Raw genomic sequence first — 14,454 nt, forward strand, 5'->3', positions numbered from 1 at the left:
AGCTTACAAGGGTAAGACCCTGTTTGGTCCTGGTCTGGCAGAGATAATGTCTGAAATTACGGGTGGAAAGGGGTCCTTTCTACCACAAGACAAGAAGAATAGACTTAAGGGACTTCAAAGTTCTAATTTTCGTTCCTTTCGTAACTTCAAGTCTTCCTCTTCCTCCTCCAATCCTGAGCAGTCCAAGTCCTCTTGGAGAGCCAATCAGACTTGGAATTAAAGAAAGCAATCAAAAAAGCCTTTATCTGAGACGAAGTCTGCATGAAGGGTTGGCCCCCGGTCCAGGGTTGGATCAAGTGGGGGACAGACTTTCTTGTTTTGACAAGCGTGGATACGCAATGTCCAGACCCTTGGGCTGTGGACATAGTAACTCAGGGTTACAAAATAGAAATAGAATTCAAGTCTCGTCCTCCCAGGGGCAGATTCCAACTCTCAAGGTTGTCTGCGGATCAGGTGAAAAGAGAGTCATTCTTAAGCTGTGTTCAGGACCTTTCCTCCCTGGGAGTGATTGTTCCAGTTCCAGTAATTAAACAGGGTCTAGGATTCTATTCAAATCTGTTTTTGGTTCCTAAAAAAGAGGGAACTTTTCGACCCATTTTAGACCTAAAATTTCTCCAAGTACCATCCTTCAAAATGTAAACCATTCGTTCCATTCTTTCTTTGGTCCAGTTCATGACGACCATAGACCTGAAGGATGCGTATCTTCATGTTCCCATCCACAGGGATCATCACCAGTTCCCGAGATTCGCTTTTCTAGACAAACACTTTCAAATTGTTGCTCTTCCATTTGGCCTTGCCACAGCTCTCAGAATTTTCACAAAGGTTCTGAGGGCTCTCTTGGCAGTTGTCAGGTCTCAAGGAATTGCGGTGGTGCCTTACCTGGGCGACATATTGGTTCAGGCGCCATCTTTTCAACTAGCAAACTCTCAGACAGAGATCTTGTTGTCTTTTCTACCTTCCCACAGATGGAAACTGAATATGGAGAAGAGTTCCCTTGTTCCAGCTACAAGGGTGTGTTTCTTAGGGACCATCATAGATTCCCTATCTATGAAGATTTTTCTGACGGAGGTCAGAAAATCCAAACTTCTCTCCTCTTGCCTCTCTCTACAGTCTACTGTTCGGCCATCAGTGGCTCAATGCATAGAGGTAATTGGTCTGATGGTCGGTTCCATGGACATCATTCCCTTTGCTTGATTCCATTTGGAGACCATTCAGATCTGTCTCAGGGGATAGATCTGGACTAGTTGACGAAACTTTCTCGTGGTGGATTTCTTAGGATCATCTGTCTCAGGGCACATGCTTCCGGAGACCCTCCTGGGTGATTGTGACCATGGACGCCAGCCTGCTAGGCTGGGGAACAGTCTGGGACTCATTAAAAACTCAGGGCCTATGGACTCCAGAGGAGTCTTCTCTCCCCATAAACATCTTGGAGTTGAGAGCGATCTTCAATGCCCTGATGACTTGGCCTCAGTTGTCCTTAGACCGGTTTATTAGGTTCCAGTCGGACAACATCACCTCAGTGGCTTACATCAACCACCATGTAGGAACTCAGAGTTCCTTGGCCATGAAGGAGGTGGCTCGGATTATTCAATGGGTGGAAGCTCACAATTGTCTTCTATCTGCCATCCACATTCCAGGAGTGGACAACTGGGAGGCAGATTTTCTGAGCAGACAGACCTTTCATCTCGGGGAGTGGGCTCTCCATCCGGAGGTGTTCTCCAGGTTAACCCTCAAGTGGGGAGTACCGGAGTTGGATCTGATGGTGTCTCATCAGAACGCCAAGCTTCCAAGGTACGGTTCAAGGTCAAGAGATCCTCAGGCCGCCCTGATAGATGCTCTGGCGGTTCCTTGGGATTTCGTTCTAGCATACCTGTTTCCTCTGTTTGCGCTCCTTCCACGAGTCATTGCTCGCATCAAACAGGAGAGAGTGTCTGTAATTCTAATATCCTGCATGGCCTCGCAGGATCTGGTTTGCAGTCTTAGTGAAGATGTCCTCTCTTCCTCCTTTGAGGTTACCTCTGAGGAAGGACCTTCTAACTCAGGGTCCTTTCCTCCATCCAAATCTCATTTCTCTGAAGCTGACTGCATGGAGATTGAATGCTTAGTTCTGGCTAAGTGTGGGTCGGTCATTGATACCATGCTTCAAGCTCGCAAGCCTGTTACTCGTAAAATATACCATAAATTATGGCGTAAATACATTTATTGGTGTGAATCAAAGGGCTACTCTTGGAGTAGGGTCAGGATTCCTAGAATTTTGTCTTTTCTCCAGGAAGGTCTGGAGATAGGGTTGTTGGTCAGTTCTATGAAAGGTCAGATTTCTGCATTATCTATTATTTTACGTAAGCGTCTGGATGTTCAATCTTTTTGTCAGGCCCTCGTCAGAATCAGGCCTGTGTTTAAACCTGTTGCTCCTCTTTGGAGCCTTAACCTAGTTCTTAAAGTTTTGCAGCAGGCTCAGTTTGAGCCAATGCATTCTGTAGATATTAAGTTGTTATCTTGGAAGGTTTTGTTTCTTATCACTATTTCCTCTGCTCGCAGAGTTTTTGAACTCTCGGCTCTGCAGTGCGATTCGTTTTACCTTATTTTTCATCCGGATAAGGCGGTTCTTTGTACTAATTTGGGGTTTCTCCCTAAGGTGGTCTCGGATAGAAATATTAATTAGGAAATTGTTGTTCCTTCTCTCTGTCCTAATCCTTCTTCTCATAAGGAACGTCTGTTGCATTACTTAGATGTTGTGCGCGCTCTAAAATTCTACCTACAGGCTACTAAGGATTTTTGCCAGTCTTCTGCCCTGTTTGTTTGTTTCTCAGGAAAGCGTAAGGATCAGAAGGCGACTTCTACTTCTCTTTCTCTCTGATTAAGAAGTATGATTAGTTTTGCTTAGGAAACTGCTGGACAGCAGCCTACTGAGAGAATTACAGCTCATTCCACTAGGGCTGTCTCCTCTTCTTGGGCTTTCAAAAATGAAGCTTCTGTGGAACAGATTTGCAAGGCGGCAACATGGTCCTCTCTGTATACATTTTCCAAATTTTATACTTTTGCCTCGGCTGAGGCCTCTTTTTGGAGAAAGGTTCTTCAAGCGGTGGTGCCTTCTGTTTAGGTGTGCCTGTTTTGTTCTCCCTCCCTGTTCATTCTGTGTCCTCTAGCTTGGGTATTGTTTCCCACTAGTAATTGGAATGACATTGTGGACTCTCCATGTCTTAGGAAAGAAAATCAAATTTATGTTTACCTGATCAATTTCTTTCTTTCCGGACATGGAGAGTCCACAACCCCACCCTTAAATAAGACAGTATTTATTTCCTAAGATATGGTGAGTCCTCGGAATCATTAATTACTAGTGGGAATATCTCTCCTGACCAGCAGGAGGCGGCAAAGAGCACCACAGCAAAAACTGTTAGATACCACTCCCCTTACCCACAATCCCCAGTCACTCTCTTTGCCTGTAGTAGTTGCAAGGAGGTGGTAACATTAGGTGTCTGTAAGATTTTACAATCAAGAGTTTGTTATTTTCAAAGCTGGACAAGATGTTCTGATGTTTGCTAAGGGTTTAGCCGTAGTCCATTTCAGTCTCTTCAGTAGGGCATTGGTGGCTTTTAAGCATTTGGGAACTTGGGGGGGTATAATCCCCTCTGTGCCTCCCAATTTATTTATTGCTGCCCTTGTCAGAAAGCCTGTTTAAGTTTGCACAGTCTTTTCATTTTTCACAGGTCCATAGGAGGAGGGTGCCTCTTAAACTTTGTGAGCTGCCTGCTGCAGGGCAGTTACTTTTATGGTAAGTGCTATATTATATTATATTCTTATATTGGCACTTAAATGGTTAATTCAGTTTTTCTGATGAGGGGTTATATTACAGGGCATTGACAAGGTTCTGGCTCATGATTTTTTTTTATTACTTTGTATGCGATTTTCAGTTTAATGTTTTTTTGCAACATTTTTTCCTGGGTAAAGTTATGAGTGCCCGGGTGTGTTGTGATGTTTTGGTGGGTGGAGCCTGCTGAGAAGGTAGTTTTGGTGCACTTTTTCAAACCAGGACGTGTTTGTTTTATTTTAATGCAGCTCTGGGCTGTGTACAAGTGGCTGTTTCTTTGCTGCAGAGTGGTTTCAGTCCGGAGTGTTCCTATTTTTTTCTCCGTTTGATCAGCAGGTTCAGGTAGGCACTTCAGCAATCTGGCTGAGGTGTAGAGGTGCCCATGTTTATTTTACTTTACTTTTATAAAGTTTGTTTGTTGCTATAAATGTCTGTGTTAACGTTACTTTTTTAAAGGGATAGTAACGTTTTTTAGGCTTCTTTTTTTTTTCTTTTGTATAAATTTATTATTTGAAATGTATTTTTTGTGTTTTGATGGACTAAGTGGCCCTGCAAAATGTTATTTGTACTCTGTTGGGGGCTAATGTGGAACCTCCTATTTCTTTCTGTTACTCATGTAATTGAGGGAACATTACAAAGATAAACATTTTGAATCTGAGCCGTTTTTTTCTAGGGAAGATGCTGTTCAAGTGCAGCCTTGTTCTCAGGCATCCCTACCCTTGTCTGCCCGCATGTTATACCCTGTGCTTCCTCTCATGCTCCAGCTGGAGTTTTCTTTGCAGGATATGGCTTCTCATATATCTTCTGCAGTTTCTGAAGTGTTATCTGCTTTACCTATGTTGCAGGGGAAGCGTAAGAGGAAATTTAAAAATTTGGAGACCCCTGTTTCAGGGGTTGTTTTTTTCTAATGTCTCTTCTCAGAAGTCTGAGGAAGAGGATTCTTCTTTATTGTCTGAGGGTGAGATCTCTGACTCTAACAGTATATTTCCTTCTTCTGATGCTGAAGTTGTGTCATTCAGGTTCAAATTAGAGCACCTCCGTTTGTTACTTTAGGAGGTTTTGTCTACTTTGGATGATTCTGATTCTATGGTTGTAATGACTCCTAAGAAATCTAGCAAGCTTATTATATATTTTGATGTTCCTTCCGCAGTGGAAGTATTCCCTGTCCCTGATCGTGCTTCAGAGATTGTTCCACGGGAGTGGGAGAAGCCTGGGATTCCTTTTTCCCCTTCTCCAATTTAAAAAAAAAAATGTTTTCTATTGCTTAAAGAGTCTTGGTAGACAGTGCCTAAGATTGAGGGTGCTATTTCTACTTTGGCTAAGATAACTACTATTCCCATTTCAGGATCCTATGGATAAGAAGCTTGAAGCTTTTCTTATGAGGATGTATGTTCATCAGGGGTTGCAATGGCAGCCTGCGGTGTGTATTGCTACTGTCACTAGCGCAGCAGCTTATTGGTTTGATGCGTTGTCTGATTCTATTCGGATGCTTCTCTTCAAATGATCAAATTGGCAAAGATTTCTAGCTTTGCTGTTTTAGCTCGCAGAGTTTTATTGTTAAATTCCTAGTCTGCGGATGTTTCTTCTAAACTAAGCTTTTGTCTTTTCCTTACAAGGGTAAGACCTTGTTTGGACCAAGCTGAGGTTATTTATGATATTACGGGAGGTAAGGGTCATTTTCTTCCTTAGGATAAAAGACATATACAAAAGCGTCAAAGTAAATTTCGTTCCTTTCGGAACTTCTCAGCTAAACCTTCCTCTTCCAAGCAGGAGCATTCTAAGTCTTACTGGAAGTCCAATCATTCCTGGAATAAGGGGAAGCAATTTATATAGCCTGTTACTGACTCAAAGTCAGCATGAAGGGACTGCCCCCGATCCAGGAGCGGCTCTTGTGGGGGGCAGATTTTCGCTCAGGCTTGGGTTTGGGATGTTCCGGATCCCTGGGTGATGAACATCGTATCCCAGGGTTAAAAGCTAGAGTTCAGGACTTATCCCAGGGGCAGGTTTCTTCTCTCCTGGTTATCTGTAAACCAGATAAAGAGAGAGGCGTTCTTGTGTTGTGTCCAGGATCTTTCCGATATGGGAGTAATAGTTCCTGTTCCTTTTCAGGAGCAGGGTCTGGGTTTTTATTCCAATCTGTTCGTAGTTCCCAAAAGAGAGGGAACATTCCGTCCTATTCTAGATTTCAAGAGTGTGGACAAGTTTCTCAGAGTTCCGTCTTTCAAGATGGAGACTGTTCGTTCTATTCTTGCTTTAGTTCAGGAGGGTCAGTTCATGACCACAGTGGATTTAAAGGATACCTATCTGCATTTTCCTATCCACAAGGATTAAAACAAGTTTTTAAGATTTGCGTTTCTAGACAAACATTTTCAGTTTGTGGCCTTTCCATTTGGTCTTGCTACGGCTCCCAGGTTTTTTTTCGAAGGTTCTGGGAACATTTTTGGTGGTTCTTTGGTTACAGGGTGTTGCAGTGGCGACTTATCTGGACGATTTTTCTGGTTCAGACGCCATCTCTTCAACAAGCAAGCTCCCTCACTGAGATATTGTTGTCTTTTCTGCGCTCCCACGGTTGGAAGGGGAATTTAGGAAAAAGTTCCTTGATTTCGGCTTCAGGAGTGGTATTTTTGGGAACAATAATAGATTCCCTAGAAATGAAGTTTTCAAAGATCTTCAATCTTTGTCTTATTCTTCAGTAGCTCAGTGTATGGAGGTTATTGATCTGATGGTTTCAGTTATAGACATCATTCCGTTTGCTTGGTTCCATCTCAGGCCTCTGCAGTTGTGCATGCTCAGACAATGGAAAGGGGATTTTGCGGATCTGTCTCCATGTATTGTTTTTATCAGGAGATAAAAAACTCTCTTCTGTGGTGGTTGTCCCAGGATCTTCTTTGGGAACCTGCTTCCGCAGACCTACCTAGGTGATTGTGACCATGGATGCCAGACTTGGGATGGGGAGCTGTCTGGGGTTCATTAAAGGCTCAGGGTCTTTGGACTCTGAAAGAGTCTGTTCTTCCTATAAATATTCTAGAGCTGAGGGCAATCTTCAATGCTCTTCTGGCCTGGCCTCAGTTAGCTTCAGTCCAATTTATCAGATTTCAGTCGGACAACATAATGTCCATGGCTTACATCAATCATCAGGGGGGGACTCGGAGTTCCTTGTCAATGACAGAGGTAGCCAGGATTATTCAGTGGGCAGAGTCCCACAATTGTTGTCTGTCTGCGATCCACATTCCAGGGGTGGACAATTGGGAAGCGGATTTTCTAACTTGATTCTCAAGTGGGGGCAGTCGGAGCTGGATCTCATGGCATCTCATCAGAATGCCAAGCTTCTAAGGTATGGGTCACAGTCTAGATATCCTAAAGCTGTATTGTTAGATGCTCTGGCCGTTCCTTGGAACTTCAGTCTAGCGTATGTTTTTCCTCCATTCGCTCTCCTTCCACGGGTCATTGCTCGAATCAGACAGGAGAGGGCGTTGGTGATTCTCGTTGCCCCGGCGTGCAGAATCTGGTATGCAAATCTGGTGGAGATGTCATCTCTTCCACCTTGGAGTCTTCCATTACGGATGCGCCTTCTACTTCAGGGGCCCTTCCTTCATTCAGATCTCATTTCTCTGAAACTGACTGCTTGGAGATTGAACGCTTTATATTATCTAAGCGTGGTTTTTATGAATCAGTTATTGAAGCTATGATTCAGGCTTGTAATCCTGTGTCTAGAAAGATTTATTATTAGATTTGGCGTATATATTTGTATTGCTGTGATTCCAGAGGTTTTTCTTGGAATAGAGTTAAAATTCCTAGGATTTTGTCTTTTCTCCAAGAGGGTTTGGAGAAGGGTTTATCTGCTAGTACCTTGAGGGGTCAAATTTCTGCTTTTATCTATTTTGTTGCATAAACGTCTGGCAGATATGCCAGATGTTAAGTCTTTTTGCCAGGTTCTGGTTAGAGTTAGGCCTAGGTTTAAATTTGCTACTCCTCCGTGGAGTCTCAATTTGGTTCTTAGAGTTCTTCAGCATGCTCCTTTTGAACCTATGCATTCTTTGGATATTAAGTGTTTATCCTGGAAAGTTTTGTTTTTGGTTGCTATTTCTTCTGCTCAAAGAGTTTCGGAGCTTTCAGCTTTGCAGTATGAATCTCTTTTCCTTATTTTTCATTCTGATTATGTAGTTCTGCGTACTGCCTTAGTTTTTCTTCCTTAGGTGGTTTCGGATAGGAATATTAATCAAGAGATTGTTGTTCCTTCCTTGTGTCCTGATCCTTCTTCTCATAAGGAACGTTTGTTGCACAACCTAGATGTGGTACGTGCTTTAAAGTTTTATTTACAGGCAACTAAGGATTTTCGTCAGTCTTCTTCCTTATTTGTTGTTTTTTCTGGGAACAGAAAGGGTCAGAAAACTACGGTCTCTTCTCTTTCTTTTTGTTGAGGCTGTTTCTTCTTCTTGGGCTTTTAATAATGGAGCTTCTATGGAACAGATTTCCAGGGCTGCTACTTGGTCATCCTTTCACACTTTTTAATTTCAATGCAAAAAATTCAAAATTTTTCCCCTGTGATGTCACTCACATGTCTATATATATATATATATATATATATATATATATATATATATATATATATATATATGTGTATATATAAAGAAGAAGACAAGCACTCCAGATAACAAGTCACAAGTGCCCGGGGGTGCAACAGATAGAATTGTAGAGGCAAAAGAAGGAGTGCACTCACCAGGACTTTTCAAAAGTTTATTCCAAATATGTGAACGTTTTCGGGGGTTTAGCTTCTTCCTCAGACATACAAACATTTGGTTTTTGTATGTCTGAGGAAGGGGCTAAACCCCCAAAAACGTTCACATATTTGGAATAAACTTTTGAAAAGTCCTGGTGAGTCTTTTGCCTCTCTCTCTCTCTCTCTCTCTCTCTCTCTCTCTCTCTCTATATATATATATATATATATATATATATATATATATATATATATATATATATATATACATAAAAATAAATAGTAATAGTTAAAAGTAAAAACCAAATGGAGCCAGATTGAAAACACATCAATCATATTGTACCCAATAGTATTCATCATTACTGTCAATTTGAACCTTATTTACTTGAATTGATCTCCATGTAATAGATGGATCGGTAAATCACCTAAATAAACAGAATTGGTTATACATACACCCTCACTACGGGATAGGATACTCTTAGTCACATGGTTAACCATCATTATATTGCTAGATACACTGTTGTAGTATAGTTGCTATTGCCAGCCAATGCTCCTCCATTCTAATCGGTTGAAATACGATCACAAGGACAGTTGCTATGGAAATACCTTAAACAATACAACAAAGTAATGAATATGATAAATCCTATCTGTATATTATTGGTGCAATCGCAAAATATACCATGATGTTAACCTTCTACTAACCGCCTCATAAATACTTGGAAAGTTGTCAAAAGCATGTATTGATCCATTATATCATACAATGTTTCTTCTGTTATGTGTGATCAGTCCACGGGTCATCATTACTTCTGGGAATATAACTCCTCCCCAACAGGAAATGCAAGAGGATTCACCCAGCAGAGCTGCATATAGCTCCTCCCCTCTACGTCACTCCCAGTCATTCTCTTGCACCCAACGACTAGATAGGATGTGTGAGAGGACTATGGTGATTATACTTAGTTTTTATAACTTCAATCAAAAGTTTGTTATTTTACAATAGCACCGGAGCGTGTTATTGCCTCTCTGGCAGAGTTTGAAGAAGAATCTACCAGAGTTTTTACTATGATTTTAACCGGAGTAGTTAAGATCATATTGCTGTTTCTCGGCCATCTGAGGGAGGTAAAAGCTTCAGATCAGGGGACAGCGGGCAGATGAATCTGCATTGAGGTATGTAGCAGTTTTTATTTTCTGAATGGAATTGATGAGAAAATCCTGCCATACCGTTATAATGACATGTATGTATACTCTACACTTCAGTATTCTGGGGATGGTATTTCACTGGAATTACTCTGTTAAAAGTACATTAAACCTTTTAATAGGTTTTTATTATGTTAAACGTTTTTTGCTGGAATGTAGAATCGTTTGCATTTTCTGAGGTACTGAGTGAATAAATGTTTGGGCATTATTTTTCCACTTGGCAGTTGCTTGTTTTAATTGTGACAGTTTCGTTTCTCTCTCACTGCTGTGTGTGAGGGGGAGGGGCCGTTTTTGGCGCTCTTTGCTACGCATCAAAAATTTCCAGTCAGTTACTCTTGTATTTCCTGCATGATCCGGTTCATCTCTAACAGAACTCAGGGGTCTTCAAACTTCTTTGGAGGGAGGTAGATTCTCTCAGCAGAGCTGTGAGACTTATATATTGACTGTGATTAAAAACGTTGCTCTGTAATTTTTATGTTTCAAATTTAATTATTGTTACTTTACTAATGGGAACAAACCTTTGCTAAAAGTTGTGTTGTTTTTAAGGACTGATGTTATAACTGTTTTTCAGTTCATTATTTCAACTGTCATTTAATCGTTTAGTGTTTCTTTGAGGCACAGTACGTTTTTGTTAAATAAGATTGTAACCAAGTTGCAAGGTTATTGCTAGTGTGTTAAACATGTCTGATTCAGAGGAAGATACCTGTGTCATTTGTTCCAATGCCAAGGTGGAGCCCAATAGAAATTTATGTACTAACTGTATTGATGCTACTTTAAATAAAAGCCAATCTGTACAAATTGAACAAATTTCACCAAACAGCGAGCCGACTAACTCGCCTCACGTGTCAGTACCTGCATCTCCCGCCCGGGAGGTGCGTGATATTGTGGCGCCTAGTACATCTGGGCGGCCATTACAGATAACATTACAAGATATGGCTACTGTTATGACTGAAGTTTTGGCTAGATTACCAGAACTAAGAGGCAAGCGTGATCACTCTGGGGTGAGAACAGAGTGCGCTGATAATACTAGGGCCATGTCTGATACTGCGTCACAGCTTGCAGAGCATGAGGACGGAGAGCTTCATTCTGTGGGTGACGGTTCTGATCCAAACAGATTGGATTCAGATATTTCAAATTTTAAATTTAAATTGGAGAACCTCCGTGTATTACTAGGGGAGGTTTTAGCGGCTCTTAATGATTGTAACACTGTTGCAATACCAGAGAAATTGTGTAGGTTGGATAAATACTTTGCGGTACCGGCGAGTACTGACGTTTTTCCTATACCTAAGAGACTAACTGAAATTGTTACTAAGGAGTGGGATAGACCCGGTGTGCCGTTCTCACCCCCTCCAATATTTAGAAAGATGTTTCCAATAGACGCCACCACACGGGACTTATGGCAAACGGTCCCTAAGGTGGAGGGAGCAGTTTCTACTTTAGCTAAGCGTACCACTATCCCGGTGGAGGATAGCTGTGCCTTTTCAGATCCAATGGATAAAAAATTAGAGGGTTACCTTAAGAAAATGTTTGTTCAACAAGGTTTTATATTGCAACCCCTTGCATGCATCGCGCCGATTACGGCTGCGGCAGCATTTTGGATTGAGTCTCTGGAAGAGAACCTTAGTTCAGCTACGCTGGACGACATTACGGACAGGCTTAGAGTCCTTAAACTAGCTAATTCATTCATTTCGGAGGCCGTAGTACATTTAACCAAACTTACGGCTAAGAACTCAGGATTCGCCATTCAGGCACGTAGGGCGCTGTGGCTAAAATCCTGGTCAGCTGATGTAACTTCTAAGTCCAAATTACTTAATATACCTTTCAAGGGGCAAACTTTATTTGGGCCCGGTTTGAAAGAAATTATCGCTGACATTACAGGAGGTAAGGGCCACGCCCTGCCTCAAGACAAAGCCAAAGCTAAGGCTAGACAGTCTAATTTTCGTCCCTTTCGGAATTTCAAAGCAGGAGCAGCACCAACTTCCACTGCACCAAAACAGGAAGGAGCTGTTGCTCGTTACAGACAAGGCTGGAAACCTAACCAGTCCTGGAACAAGGGCAAGCAGGCCAGGAAACCTGCTGCTGCCCCAAAGACAGCATGAACCGAGGGCCCCCGATCCGGGACCGGATCTAGTGGGGGGCAGACTCTCTCTCTTCGCCCAGGCTTGGGCAAGAGATGTTCAGGATCCCTGGGCGCTAGAGATCATATCTCAGGGATACCTTCTAGACTTCAAATTCTCTCCCCCAAGAGGGAGATTTCATCTGTCAAGGTTGTCAACAAACCAGATAAAAAAAGAAGCGTTTCTACGCTGTGTACAAGATCTGTTATTAATGGGAGTGATCCATCCGGTTCCGCGATCGGAACTAGGACAAGGGTTTTACTCAAACCTGTTTGTGGTTCCCAAAAAAGAGGGAACTTTCAGGCCAATCTTGGATTTAAAGATCCTAAACAAATTCCTAAGAGTTCCATCGTTCAAAATGGAAACTATTCGGACAATCTTACCCATGATCCAAAAGGGTCAGTACATGACCACAGTGGATTTAAAGGATGCTTACCTTCACATACCGATTCACAAAGATCATTACCGGTATCTAAGGTTTGCCTTCTTAGACAGGCATTACCAGTTTGTAGCTCTTCCATTCGGATTGGCTACGGCTCCAAGAATCTTCACAAAGGTTCTGGGTGCCCTTCTGGCGGTACTAAGACCGCGAGGAATTTCGGTAGCTCCGTACCTAGACGACATTCTGATACAAGCTTCAAGCTTTCAAACTGCCAAGTCTCATACAGAGTTAGTTCTGGCATTTCTAAGGTCGCATGGATGGAAAGTGAACGAAAAGAAGAGTTCTCTCTTTCCTCTCACAAGAGTTCCATTCTTGGGGACTCTTATAGATTCTGTAGAAATGAAGATTTATCTGACAGAAGACAGATTAACAAAGCTTCTAAATGCATGCCGTGTCCTTCATTCCATTCAACTCCCGTCAGTAGCTCAATGCATGGAGGTGATCGGCTTAATGGTAGCAGCAATGGACATAGTACCCTTTGCACGTCTACATCTCAGACCGCTGCAATTGTGCATGCTGAGTCAGTGGAATGGGGATTACTCAGACTTGTCCCCTACTCTGAATCTGGATCAAGAGACCAGAAAATCTCTTCTATGGTGGCTTTCTCGGCCACATCTGTCCAGGGGGATGCCATTCAGCAGGCCGGACTGGACAATTGTAACAACAGACGCCAGCCTACTAGGTTGGGGCGCTGTCTGGAATTCTCTGAAGGCTCAGGGACAATGGAATCAGGAGGAAAGTCTCCTGCCAATAAACATTCTGGAATTGAGAGCAGTTCTCAATGCCCTTCTGGCTTGGCCCCAGTTAAAAACTCGGGGGTTCATCAGGTTTCAGTCGGACAACATCACGACTGTAGCTTACATCAACCATCAAGGAGGGACAAGAAGCTCCCTAGCAATGATGGAAGTATCAAAGATAATTCGCTGGGCAGAGTCTCACTCTTGCCACCTGTCAGCAATCCACATCCCGGGAGTGGAGAACTGGGAGGCGGATTTCTTGAGTCTCCAGACTTTTCATCCGGGGGAGTGGGAACTTCATCCGGAGGTCTTTGCCCAAATACTTCGACGTTGGGGCAAACCAGAGATAGATCTCATGGCGTCTCGCCAGAACGCCAAACTTCCTCGCTACGGGTCCAGATCCAGGGATCCGGGAGCGGTTCTGATAGATGCTTTGACAGCACCTTGGAACTTCGGGATGGCTTATGTGTTTCCACCCTTCCCGCTGCTTCCTCGATTGATTGCCAAAATCAAACAGGAGAGAGCATCAGTGATTCTAATAGCGCCTGCATGGCCACGCAGGACTTGGTATGCAGATCTAGTGGACATGTCATCCTGTCCGCCTTGGTCCCTACCTCTAAGACAGGACCTTCTGATACAGGGTCCATTCAAACATCAAAATCTAACTTCTCTGAAGCTGACTGCTTGGAAATTGAACGCTTGATTTTATCAAAACGTGGTTTTTCTGAGTCGGTTATTGATACCCTGATACAGGCTAGGAAGCCTGTTACCAGAAGGATTTACCATAAGATATGGCGTAAATACCTATACTGGTGCGAATCCAAAGGTTACTCCTGGAGTAAGGTTAGGATTCCTAGGATATTGTCCTTTCTACAAGAAGGTTTAGAAAAGGGTTTATCGGCTAGCTCATTAAAGGGACAGATCTCAGCTCTGTCCATCTTGTTACACAGGCGTCTGTCAGAAAATCCAGACGTCCAGGCCTTTTGTCAGGCTTTAGCTAGGATCAAGCCTGTGTTTAAAACTGTTGCTCCGCCATGGAGTTTAAACCTTGTTCTTAACGTTCTACAAGGAGTTCCGTTTGAACCCCTTCATTCCATTGATATAAAGTTGTTATCTTGGAAAGTGTTATTTTTAATGGCTATTTCTTCGGCTCGGAGAGTCTCTGAGTTATCAGCTTTACATTGTGATTCTCCTTATTTGATTTTTCATTCAGATAAGGTAGTTCTGCGTACAAAACCTGGGTTCTTACCTAAGGTAGTCACTAACAGGAACATCAATCAAGAGATCGTGGTGCCTTCCCTGTGCCCGAATCCTTCTTCAAAGAAGGAACGTCTTCTACACAATCTGGATGTAGTTCGTGCCCTCAAGTTCTACTTGCAGGCAACTAAGGATTTTCGACAAACGTCTTCCCTGTTTGTCGTGTACTCTGGTCAGAGGAG

General features: G+C 42.7%; 1 protein-coding gene across 1 annotated transcript in view; it reads left to right on the top strand.

The window, feature by feature from the left end:
* Positions 1 to 14,454, top strand: part of IQCA1 (IQ motif containing with AAA domain 1) — a 356,514-nt gene that overhangs the window by 114,141 nt on the left and 227,919 nt on the right. The gene's annotated exons all lie outside the window — the stretch shown is intronic.

The sequence above is a fragment of the Bombina bombina genome, chromosome 1, assembly GCF_027579735.1.
Source record: "Bombina bombina isolate aBomBom1 chromosome 1, aBomBom1.pri, whole genome shotgun sequence".
Classification (NCBI taxonomy): Eukaryota; Metazoa; Chordata; class Amphibia; order Anura; family Bombinatoridae; genus Bombina; species Bombina bombina.